At 40.3% G+C, this 12,984-nt stretch overlaps 1 protein-coding gene across 7 annotated transcripts in view; it reads left to right on the plus strand.

Moving 5' to 3' along the window:
• Positions 1-12,984, plus strand: part of XPO4 (exportin 4) — an 86,035-nt gene that overhangs the window by 12,025 nt on the left and 61,026 nt on the right. Inside the window, exon 1 of one of the 7 annotated variants that reach the window (XM_074860063.1) lies at positions 3,256-3,356. The exons of 3 other annotated variants lie outside the window; for them this stretch is intronic. The gene's annotated coding sequence lies outside the window, so the exon portion shown is untranslated. Of the gene's footprint in view, positions 1-3,255; positions 3,357-3,495; positions 3,565-8,150; positions 8,180-12,328; positions 12,375-12,984 lie in introns of those variants that run through there. 3 more of the 7 variants (XM_074860062.1, XM_074860065.1, XM_074860064.1) reach the window with 3 other exon arrangements.

Below are 12,984 nucleotides of genomic sequence, written 5' to 3' on the forward strand. Positions count from 1 at the left end.
ACTTAACTTTAAGGGAGTCTTAAAAATTGCCTCTTCTAATCAAAACCCAAAAATATGTGTATATGGAATAAAAGAATAATTTTCTTCGTAAAAGAAATGCTTTTTAGAAGAGTATTTCTCAAAATATGTATCATGTGTCTGCTTCTTTGTATATTGGACAATGAATACAGAGATGTAACTTCTTTGGTAACTTGGTTCAGGCTGTATCCGCAGGAGCAGGACAAATCAGTGAAACAAGGTAAAAGTGACATCCTACCATCTCAAATATGTACAATTCTAGATATATTTTTCCCATTTCTCAGTAATGGTCAAAATGTTAGGGAAAGGAGCTTTTTCTAGGTGTTTGGTGAAAGTCCAGAATTTTTCCTGGTTTTGAGTGAAAGAGGTTATTCACTTCACAAAATCATTTTCAGTTTTGCAATTCCTCTTGGCTTCCTTATCCTGCAGGCTGGCATAGGTGATGAGCTTCCTCCTCTGGCCTCTATTCTGTTGCTTTCTTTTTTGCTAAATCTTGATTTCATGTTCCCTGTAGTTATATTTCTGTTTGCTTACATGATTCAGGTATTGTTTTGTGTGTACTTCACTTGTGTCTGTAAGTTTCCATTAATGTGCTAACAGCTAAAAGCTGTTAATAAAGGTAGGTGTTTTAGGCTGTGCCATTTTGAAAGTATGCTAAGCACAAGGAGTTTTTCATGTCAAATTTAGATAAACCTTGAAAACTTAAAAAAAATCCTTATCTCGCTTTTAATCAACTCCTTCCAAATAAGTATGCTGGGACAAGATGATTTTGAAATTTTAGCAAGATTGATGGAGGAGGAAGTGCTAAAGCCTGAATTTTGGCAGAGAAGCTGACTGCCCTGTGTGCCTGCCTTTCTTCATTAGCTTGGTGGGAGGAAACACTTTTTTGATAGGAGGCAAAGCCTAAAACTCTTAGAAACCAAAATGCATCATTATCTCAGTTTACATCTTTCACAGAGTGATGGCTTTCAACTTCTCTGTTGGGGGAGAGGTATGCTTGAGGCAGATGGGGCGTTACCCCTGTGATGTCCTGTTACCCCAGTGCTGTCCTCCTCCATCTGCATGTGCTTACTGTAGAAGGCTACCTGTAAGTAAAAGTAATGTTACCTCTGCAAACAATGCATAGTTATAGCTGTAGTTTCAGCAAGTTTAATTTGAAATTGGACACCAGGAAAAAATAGATACTACAAGACACTTCTTCAGATGGGGTAATACTAAAGTTTCTCTTGCGGTAGGACAGCAGTTAATGAAATATTTGATGTACAGTGAGTCTGATAAATAGGTTATATATCACTTACATCTCAACTAGTGAGCTTTGGAAAATGAGTATGGCCAGTACCAGCATTACTACGATCTACTGTCTAGTAGAAGAGTTGTCACAATGGTTCTTCCTTGACTTAAAACTTCATTTTGAAATTCATGGTCACAGTCCCAGCTTTTTTTGTTAAGCTGTGCCTATACTGTTGTGGTGGTTTGACCTTGGTTAAATGCCAGGTACCCACCAAGTCGCTCTATCACTTCTCCCCCTTTCCCCTTTTTTTTCTCAACAGGGCAGAGAGGGGAAAGAAAATAAGATAGGAAAACAAAACAACCCTTGTGGGTAGAACAACAGCAGTTTTAATATAAGCAAAGCGAAGCAAAGGTCCACGCACGGAAGCAAAAAAAAAGAAAACAGATTTATTCTCTACTTCCCACGAACAGGCGATGTCGGGCCTTCTCAGGAAGCAGGGCTCCAATACGCGTAGTGGTTGCCTCGGAGGACCAAGGGTGGACCCCCCCCTTCCTCCTTTCTCCCGGCTTTATACTAAGCAGACGTCATATGGTCTGGAATATCCCTTTGGTCAGTTCGGGTCAGCTGTCCTGGTTGTGTCCCCTCCCAAGATCTTGCCCACCCTGTCCCACTGTGGGAGGGAAATATCGGAAAGAGCCTTGGTGCTGTGTAAGCACTACTCAGCAGTAGCCACAACACCAGTGTGCTATCAACACCCTGCCAGCTCCCAACATAAAACACAGCACCATGAGGGCTGCTACAGGGGAAAACCAATTCCGGCTCAGCCAGACCCGGTACAACTGTCTAATAGATACAGAAATGGACAGTATTGAGATGAGCTACTTGAATCTTGTGATAGACTAACGATTGTGATTTCAGGGGCTGTGGATGGGCTAGGGTCCTATCTCTTGCTGGAGAACCAGGACCTTTCATGGGGATAGTCTACCCTTCAGTGGAGGCTGTAGTATGAGTTGATGCTGAGACCCCTCTCCTTCCCACCCTCTAGAACAACAGACTCAGGACCTGAATTTAGGACCCGTTTATCTTCCATGCCTCCTTGTGGGGGAAAGAAGGAAGCACCTGTAATTTGTAGGAGCCGAGGGAAAATTGGTCCATTTCCACCAACCCTTCTCCTTGCTGCCAGATGAGGAGGCCAAGTTCATTCCGGCTCCAGGAGATGATCAGAGGAAGGAAGCAGCAGAGCAGGACTCAAGACTAGTGCAAGTGCAGTTGTAGTAAGGACACTTTATGACTGTTTATATTCCTTTAGTAACATACATTTTTAGGGTTCCAGTGCTACTGCAGTAGTGATGTTTCTTTCCTTCTGAAGTCAAAGCAAGCTGATTTTATTTGTTAACATTAAATGGTTTAGAAAGGTTTGGAACAATGAGATTTTCCATAACTGTTCTGTGTAGTTATGATGTTTTTCTTATATTTGTCCTCCTCTTCTCTACTGAGTTTCACTTGTTCTGTCTTGACTGAACTTTCTCTGGTCTGCATGGGTTGACTTCTTGTTGCTTCGAAGGTTCATATGACTTCAAGGGACTGTGCATGGATTTGCCTATCGCTATCAGCCAGGCATTTTACAGAAATTACTTTGCTAAACAGAACTGCCCATCAGACCTTCCTTGCGCTTTGAAATATTAGAACAGTGAATGTGGAGATTAGGAAATAAATAACGTTTTATTTAAGGGTCTGAACTGTAACCTCGTGTCAGCATTCATCCTCTGGCTGTCCACAGCCAAACTACCATAAGCTAAATATCCATTATAGGACACTTCTCAGATTTATCTGTTGTCAGTGTGCTTAAACTGATGTCCTAACTGCAGTTATGGAGGATACAGTAACAAGTACATATAAAGCACACACATAATTTTCTGAAGTGTTTTGTTTTAACTGCTATGTTACACTGTATCCTGGTTTTCATTACCTAAATTTACAGAAGGGAAAGACTATTATACACTGAATTTTCTTGGAACCAATTTGAAACATTTTCTTGATCCTGAGATTATGAAGAAAGCATTAAGATTTAAAAAGAAAACCAGATCTTGATCGTAGTGTATGTAAGGTATGTGATAATTGTGTGTGTTTCTATTGTGATTACTTTATATGGGGCTCTGAGTTTGGTCCAACACTAACAAGTTTAAACTTGTAACCCTTGTCTTATGCAAAATTTCCCATGTATGTTTCAGTCACTTTTCCAAAACCTGCTGGAGCAATCCTCCATGGGATGGATGGAGTCTAGGCTGATCCTGTTCACCTAATGCTACCAGAAGGTTGGCACAAGTCAATGTACTGTTAGTTGAATTTGTGGATTTTCTTGTTGAACAATGCGCACAGTGGTCAGGAAAAGAGAAAGTCCTAAATGAATGCTGCAAGGAGACCGACAACAGTTAGAGCTGATATTGGATGGACAGCTTGCATAGATACATAGACCAGCTACAGACATCTGTTTGTCAGGGTCCTACCACAGCTAGTTGAGGGCTATGCCTTCAACGTCCTCTGTTCTTTTCTCTTGCTCCTCTCTGGTCCTGCTTCCTCAAACAAAAATTCCACTCCACCTTACTCCCTTTTGCCTTTCAAGTCCTACCTGCTCTTCTTCAAGCAGCAGGTCTTGGGTACCTGTTTTGGTGCTGAAAAGTAGACATGAACAGTGGAAGCTGTACCCTCATGCAGTGAGGACAGTTTATGGGCTGGTTACCACAAATCGTATATCTGAAGTGTATTATGCAGGTAAATGAATGTAATTTCAGTGCAGAACCTATAATATTCTATCTTTGAGGGTCAGACTGTTAGTAGAGAGGTAAAATCTTGGTAGGTTGTTTTTGTTAACTTGAAGAGGAAGTCTTATCTCAAAACATTTTGATATTGATGGTAATGATTTACTTTGACTCTTTAGTCAATTAATGTGTATATATAGTATGTTATATAAGACCATTTCAAAACTGAGAACAGATCTTATCAGAAACCACAGTTTATCTGCTCTTTTACTTGCAAAAGACTTAATAAAGTACTTCAGCTCCAAAATACAAAGCAGATTTGATATGAAGAAAAAAAAAATCTTTTTTTTTTTCCTATTGTTAAACCTCTGCATGAAAGCAAGACATGAGTGAGTAGATGTGTAGGAGGTAATTCCTCCAGCAGTCACGCATTTGTTCCAAATATATACCGAAAAATACCGGGCACTCTGGGGTTTAAATAATTCAAATCATAATCACTTTTGGGAAAGATTTTCTTATTTTTTTAAATCAAATGAAGTTTTTGTTCAGAAAGTCTTAAATTTTCACCATGTTGTCTCTGTTGCAGGTCTGATTGGAATCTATTGCATCTTTCTTACAACTCTTCAGAAATAATCTTGGGTATCTTTTTAGTTAGAAGATGAGTTACAGCTGTAATTTGAATGATTATTCCAAAAAGAAAGTGCAAAGGAAGTAATTGGAACATAGTTGAAATTGTTTATTATGCAGGCTAGGTTTTCTGTAGTAACTTAACTATTACTCAGGGCTCTGGCAGTCATATAATGACAGATCTGAATTGGACAGCAGAAGCTGCTATGGATACCAGTTGTCTGAACTGCCTTCTGGCTTGGTGCCTGAAGTGGGAACCTCTGATCCGCTTGTGAAGCGGTTGCTGAATGCTGTAGAGCTGAACATCTTCATGTAGCCTGAATTGTTGGCTGGTAGCATTTGCTTCATGAGTGCATCAGACATCCCTGCATTTTTAGGTGTCAGTCTCTGTTATTATATGTAGGGGGAATAGCTGAGAAAGAAAGTGTGGCTAATCATCCAATTCTCTGAGTCTGACCACTGTATTTGATCTCTTTGATTACCTGTTTTAGTAAGGCAAGTGACAGTTATTGAATGTGCTGTGATACACTGTAGGAAGAATAAAACACTTGAAAAGTGTTACCGGTAAAACTGTGATAGAAACTTGTTATGGCTTGACTCTACAGAAGTCAGGGTAATGCAGTCTTGGGGCATGTTGCTTGATGTGACTTTGGTAGAGTTAAACTTGAAATCTCCTTTTCCTGAGAATCTGAGTCTTTTGCATAACTCACGTATATAGCAGAACTGTGCTGGGGACTAATTCTCTTAAGGTGTTTCTTGTTATTTAAGATACAGAAATCTGTTTTTAGGGGGGGTTGAGCATCTTAGTAGAAGAGCACAGTAAGTTAAATTTCATGACCTTTAGGTATGTTGCAGCTCTAACAATTGCTTACATGGATAGAGTAATATATTTAGCTGTCCTAAATGCGGTATGTGCAGTAGTTAAAAATTATTGCTTGCCCTTGTGTTTGATTATTTTTTTCCTCTTTTTTTCTGTTTCTCCTTCTATTTTTGTCCATACTCCTCTGCAACGTTACCACTATCACATGGTGTTCCCCTGCACATGCTTCTCAGGTTCACTCATGATCTTTCTCCTTTCCATATGCCTCATTGTTACTTGGCTTCCTTGCCTGCTGGGACATGTTGGCGAGCCATCTGGGCTTCCTTTATTCCTTGCTTCTCTGAGCGTGTCTTGCCTGATGGTGGCTGTCAGCAAGGTCCAGACCCAGTGGTGCCACTGCTGTCTGTGGTGGCTTTTGCTTATCCTTGTGTATTGATAGAGATTCAGTTTCTTATTCTTCTCTCTCTTAGGCTTCCAGACTCTCTGCAGCACAGAGTCTAGACACCATTCTGAAGAACAATTAATGTGTTTAATTGTTTTTTCATAAGCTGATAATGGCCCGCAGACCAGAGTTGGGGGACAGTTTTTTGTTTTACCTTTTGACCACAGGGAAGGCAAAATTCCCCTACATATCTGGGGAGGCTCAGTTTGTAGAGTTTGTGATGAATTTTATGAAGTCACACTTCAGTAGAAATCTCAGATTTTTGTTTCTACCCTTGTCAAGTTCGTAATGTACTTTACTTGCAGACATAAACATTGCCTTTGGCAAGAAAGTTCCTTCTTGGCTTTAGTAGTAGCAGGTACAAGCAATTTCATCTTTTTTTTTTTTTTAAACCCAGGAAAATTCTCTTAGTAGGCATGTTTGCCTTTCCATAATCCTACTAGTGTTTAGCCTGTACTGTTCATAGGGGACCTTTTTTGTAGGTGGGAATACTGTGGGTGTCAGCTTAAAACACTCTGGTGCACTCTCTCTGTATTCTCTTAAGCAGCAAAGTCTGGAGGAGTGCGTGACTGTTCTTTGTGACATGCTAATTTGCAGATTTCCCCCAGTGTAATTGTAGAATTCGGCTGTGTTCAGTGCTGTCTTGCCATAACAAAAGTCTGTGAAAAATCAGAATTTGTGTCTAGCAAACTTCTCTGTCTGCAAGGAATGAATGCTGTTCATCCCATCCTTAATTATGTTTCTACGTGATCACGAGTGGGATTTTTCTGAGCAAAAGTATGATGCAGACTTAACAGTGCAAAGTGGTTAACTAAATTATACTAAATAAAAAACTATTCCATTATTGATTTTAATAATAATATTGTCACTTGAATGTTAGAAGTTCTTAATTTTGAGATACTGTCACTGTCCACAAGTGACCAATAAGTAATATTCTTTGGCATCAAGAAAATACTGTCAATTCTAATATACGATCAGAAAATGTTGTATTTTGTATGTCTGTGATTATCAACATGAAACTGCCTGAACAGAATCACTTGGGGGAGAGGGGGGATTTGATACTTTTACGAAAAGTGTTTTCAGAAATAAGGGGAAGGAGCTAAAAAAGCAGACATGACTTCAAATGTGGATGTGGTGTAACTTCTTCAGCCTGTTATTGACAAATACATGATTATTTCAGTCTTAGGAAGAGAGCATCTGATATTTGCAACCCATTTGCTACCTTTCTCATGGTTCTATTACCTTCATTGCTTGGCACTCCATCCTGATAAGTCATAATTATATATATATTTTTAAAGGTATGTTACTGAGGTAGGAAATGCTTGTACTAAGCATGTTGTTCTGAATACATATGTGTAACTTCAGATCCTCTACCTGCATCAACTACTTCTTCTATTTAAAACAAAACAAGACCCTCAAGCCCTTTGTTGTGATCCCTTATGTTTTTCGCATGTACCTTCACCAGATATTTTCTAGTAATGTGTGTATTTTCCAAATGAGAGTTGGTCTAACCCTTTCTCTTATCTATGTCTTTCTTGTTCCAAGTGTCACTATGAATGAATAGTTTAAATTATCTGTATTAATCAATTTCTGCCTAGGTAATGTATGCCAAATTTTTAGCCTTTTTAATCGTTACCAGTTGTGCTGTCCTTTCTTGTAGCATCAGTGAATAATATGATATGATTTAAATTGATGGTGTACCATCAAGGGAGGAGCAGAAAAAAAAGATGATCAAAGTTAGAAATGAGAAATCTGTGTTGTATAAGAAACAAATATGGGTTATTCTGGAGAGGAAAAAATAAGTGGTAATATATAAACTTATGGAATTAAATGGTGCCGCTGTATCAGGTGCTCTTCTTTATCTTTCCATGGTACAAAAGGATGGTTGCAGGCAGTAAGAATGGGAAAGCTAGTTAAAAACCTACCAGTACTCTTGTGGCTGTTTGGGAACCTGGGCTGTTTGGAGGGTTTAATATTGTTAGTTTGTTGCATTTGTGACTTCTGCATTTTTCAGAGCAGTGGATTGCTTGCACCAAGATTGCCAGAGGTAAACAGTTGTACGAACAATGTTGGTGCGCCTCCTGTTTTGTTAGTAGGTAAAGGGGTGATGGAGCTTTGTCTGTGATATGGTTTCTTGTAACATTTTCATAGTGGTAAGAAAGGGGAGAAGGAGAATTTAAAGGAGTTGTGCTGACCTCGAACTCATTGGGGAGAAACTTCTATTTCTCATGGAAAGCTGAATCCAGTTTTGTTTTTATCGGGTTTCACACTGGAAAGAAAAGGTAATTGCATGGAAGTTATGTTTAGATTTTTGTAAAGTTACCTGGTTTAATAGTCAAGGAAGGCAAAATCTGACTTGGAATTAGTTTTACGCAATAGTTCCCATCCTTCCAAAATAATTGTCTCATTTCTGTAACGCCCATGTAAGCTGTGATAAGTTATCTCCTGAGAGTGGGCTGATTTTACTGTTTTTTTAATGTACAGAAAGTGAAAAATCAAATGTAGGGTGATATGTGAGTCGGCAAAAGGAAACTATTAAGAATCTAATCAAGGATATAAGAGCCTAATCTCTGTCTCTTCCTACTGTTGAAGATCACTGCCTAACTTTTGAAAGGCTTGCCTGTATCTGAGATGCAGACTGAGGGACTTGCTCTTGGTAAAACTGATCATTATGTACAGAAGGAGCTGTAGTCATTCCCTGTGCATTCAGTCTTCATAAAGAAAGTTGGAGCATGCTTATGCTACACCAGAAAAATGTGTTTGTACCTATGATTTGGACTGTCTGGCTCATCTGTGCCAACACATTCCTTCAAACTGCATCTGTCTGCCTGTATCCCAAAATATTAGAAAGATGCTGACTGCTGAGGACTCAGTGCTGTATTTACCATAATATGGAGAACCTCAATTTCCAGCTCTTTTCCTTCTTCTCAGTCCTATTTTCTGACTGTGAGGTGTTAACGGTGTTTTCTACTTTTGACTTCCAGGCTCTATTTCCTCCTAAAGTTTAGTGTTTCTGCTCTTTTCAAAAAGATTTTTTTCCAGTGGCTCATATACTGTTGATGGCCTGAGAATCATCACAGTTATTTGTGTTAAGAGTGAGAAGGGATGCAAAGACCTTGGCTTTCTCATGCTTTTTCCTTGAGCAGAAAAACCACAGTAAAGGTTTTTCACAACCACGCAGAGAAAGTATAGCATTTCTGTGAGCATGTGCAGCACTTAGATCTTCTAACATATGCTTATTGGCTTTGTTACAGTTTTGTCATCAAATACCTTAATTTTTTTATCTTTTTTGTTCAGATTAGTGATAGCAGCACATAATGAAGTAGAATGAACTAGGTTTCTTTTTTTATAAACTGGTTGACATGAAAGGGAAGGGGTTACGTTACTTTCTTATTAGTTGTGCAGGCTTTCAGAGAAGTTTAGTGGTTGTGCTAGTCTGCCAGAGTGTTTCTAGTCTTGTCTTTCTTCAGTTTCTCTTTCCCTTGTGTGAGTAACTGCCATTTGAGTCAGTCCTGCTGTTGCTGTTCCTGTTCTGTATCCAGACAGCCTTGGTAGCTGAAAGGATGTAATTTTATTTATAATACTATGTTATATAGGAAATCTATTCTTATGGGGCACTATCTTACTATGCTGAAACCAGGAAGATGATCGTTGTCCTAGAGAACTTTTTATAGATAACTTGTAAGACAGAAGAGAGCAGATGGGTGTTAGCTGTAACATCAGACAGTCAGAAAGTGCTACAGCTGGAAATAGTTTCAGTGTGCCAAAAGACCCTGATCGTTACCACACTGGTGTTTAATACCCTGTAAGCTGGATGGTAGAGAAGAGTTTGAAGGAGACAATTAGAAAACAGTGAATGTGTAGGTATTTTTGGTGAACCTTCCAAGCATGATCAGTACTTGGGGTATGTTTCTAACCCTGTGGTGCCAAAGGGATGCTGGGAACCGGCTTCCAGGGCTCACGGACTAACGTAAGTCAGTGTTCCTTTAATGTGAAATTTGTACACAGAGTATGTATATGCTGGGCTTTCCTTTAAAGCCTTAAGTTAGCTGGACTTTCAGTCTACAGGTAACTAGTGTTTGAATGCAGTGAAGGCAGTAGACTGTGTGCTTTAAGCTCCCTCTGGTGGCTATATAGCACAGTTTAAAGCTTACCTGTTGCGCTTGACTGTTTTGGACAGTTTTGAGAGTCTTAAGTGTGTAATGTATTACTAAAGTATTGTGATTTTTAAAATTAATATAGGAACTTCATGTGCTGTACGCCTTTCCAAAGTGCCAAAGGTCTTCTGTAATCAGACTTCAGAGAAGAGTTAAAATAATGTAGTTAGAGGTATCTTTTCTAGTTATTGTAAGCATGAGCGGAGAATTTCCCATAAAACTTTAATTCTGTCTTTTTTTAATGGTGCAATAACTCACTGCTAATGTCCCTGCAAGTGCCCTTAAGTATTACAGAACATTGAAAATAGATATGATCTCTATATGACAAACTCAAATATGCTTTGTTAATGCAAAATTGGTTCAATATCAGGTAGCCCTAACTTGCTGCTCTTGCTTTAAGAATGTGAATATAAATGACCCCAGACATGCAAAATGTTATGCTTTGTCACACCTGAAGGATTCTTTCTATCCTGGCTGTAATTAGTGAAGCTTCATGAGACTGCAGAGCTGTGAGCTGCAAGGTCAGTACTGCTGAAAGGGCAATACCACTCCACTCCTTTTCTCCCCATTGTTGCACTGGCTTTGGCACTTGTCTGACTTTTTGATGCTTATTAAAGTAACAAAAGAGTGTTCATTCCCCTTTCCCTCTCCTTGCCCCGGGCTAGTTCATAGAAAGGATAATGCAAGGAGGTGACAAGACCATGCAGGTGAGAGCAAGAAAGGAGTGGAACCTCTCCTTCTGGTAGCAGAGACTAATTAAAATGTCACTTGTCTCAAGAAATCTGATTCTTTGTTCTCACAGAACTTCATTGATTGAAGCTGTGTGTTCCTTGAGACTTCAGAGTATTCCCATGGCATTGCATAGCCTACAGAGGCTGTAGATTAAATGCACTTTAAATGGTAAAAAGCAGCCTGTCACTAGCCATTAGGTCCTCTACTGTGCCGGCACAGACTTCTGTGCTGGCTTATGGTGAACCAGGCTGGGGAACTGATCCAGATGAAAATAACCTGCATTTGGTGGGATGCTTTTTGGAGAGCACTTCCCCAATCTGGTTCTCTGTGCGTTTGCACAAATGCTTGCCCATACAACAGGGGAAAAAAAAGTGGGGACTGCGTTTTTGTTTGGTTGGTTTATTTGCGATAGCACTGACTGAAGTGCATGTCAGGCTGTTGCTGTGTAGGTCATTCCTGCATTTTTGATAACCTGCTCCAAGTATTCTTCTGGCATTCAGAACGACTGGCTCTGTTGGAGTGAATATAGCTAGAGTCCACACGGAGAAATATTGTCCTTCAGACCGCAGAAAGCCTGGGTGGTTGGGAACAGCTCCTGCTGATGGCTGGCTGCATGCAGGAGAGTTGAGGTTTGTCACAGAAGTGTCATGTGCCCCAGTTTGGTGAGGCTGCTTCTTTACGTGTTCACATTTGCTTAAAAAGTTGTTAAAGTTTGGGTTTCTGCATTGGATTGGAGTTCACTGAAGCTCAGTGTCCTGGAAGGACTCAGGTACTGTCATGGAGCTTACTTCTGTCTCAGTTGTTTGGCAGTGCACGAATGCCCCAAATATCGGAAAGCTTTTCTGTGTCGTGCATCTGCCTGCAACCTGCTGCCTTAGCCCTTGCAACGCTGCTCTGAGCACATGGAAGTGCACCAAGGGCACGCTGCTGTCTGTGCATGTGCACAGCCTAACACCAACTGCTGCCTGCCCAGGAGGGAGCATGGACAAACACTGTGGTCTTGTCCCCAGACCTGGTAAGAGCTGTCCTGCATACATTCAAATCGCTGTCCTAGGAGGTCCTGTCCCCAGATTGGCTGTAGAGCAGAGCAGGTTTGTGAAGGGACAGAGCATTTATTCTGCATCCAGGAGGCTTTTTTGCAGCCACCTTCCTCCACTACTTATTTTGCTCCCCTCACGGGCATTTATCATATCTGCACAGGAAGAGTTGTGAGAGTCAGAAATTTGTTGTGTAAGAAGGAACACAGCTGTTTATTAGGATCCCCTTGATCCAAGCATCAGCAGCCTGCTTTCCTTTGCTTCATTTACTCAGATTATTGAGTTTTAATAGGTGGTGTTACTTGCTCATATTTAAATCTTCTGTCATCTTGTGTTTTGTCAAGGATGAAAGATATGTGGCACACACATTCTCCTCATGTTGCTAGGGACAGGACTGGAATTTGGAGTTTGGAAGATCAGCTGAAGTTTAATAACCTACGCTGTCACCTTGACCCAGCTCTACAGTTTGTATGCAATCTTGCTACGTGCGCACGTTCCTTTCTCAAAGGCACATCAGTTCAGCTTACGCTGCCTTGCGGTATCAATCCCATGTAAGAGTGTTTTGTGCCATGTGCTTGTTCAGATAAATCCCAATGAGAGAATATTAGTGGCAGAAGTGGAGAGCAACGTGGTGTTGTGAGCAGCTGATGTTTTTTGCAGGGCTGTTTTTTACCTTCTGGGGCAGTGGGGAGATCTTGGGGTTGCTTGATGAGGTGAGGCTGCAATGCAGGCAGTCTGTAGGTGATATCCCACCTTGCAGTGGTCCAGGTTACTGCGTTGCATAGTTTCATGCTTCACCTGTAGTTGATTTTCAGGTAGAATCCACCGTGGAGCTGGCTTTCAGCAGTAGTGGAGCGGCAGGTGTTGCCTGAGCAGCCAAGGTGCCCATGATGTAAGGGGAGGCGTATATAAGGGGATGGGCATAGGCAGCTGGGGAGCTGCTGTAGCCATCCCCAAACAGCTTACCTGTCTCTTCAGTCAGAGCCCTCATGCAGTCTTTAGGATGTCAACTTTAACATTAAACACTAGAGGGTAGTATGTTGCTGCCAATACTTTATTTTAGAACGTAGTCATTTTTTAATCCCTTGAATTTATTATACAGTTCAATATTTTAAAACAAATATAAAACTAAAGAAAAAATAGTGCTTTGTTTCCATGACT

The sequence above is a fragment of the Strix uralensis genome, chromosome 2 (genome assembly GCF_047716275.1).
Source record: "Strix uralensis isolate ZFMK-TIS-50842 chromosome 2, bStrUra1, whole genome shotgun sequence".
Taxonomy (NCBI): Eukaryota; Metazoa; Chordata; class Aves; order Strigiformes; family Strigidae; genus Strix; species Strix uralensis.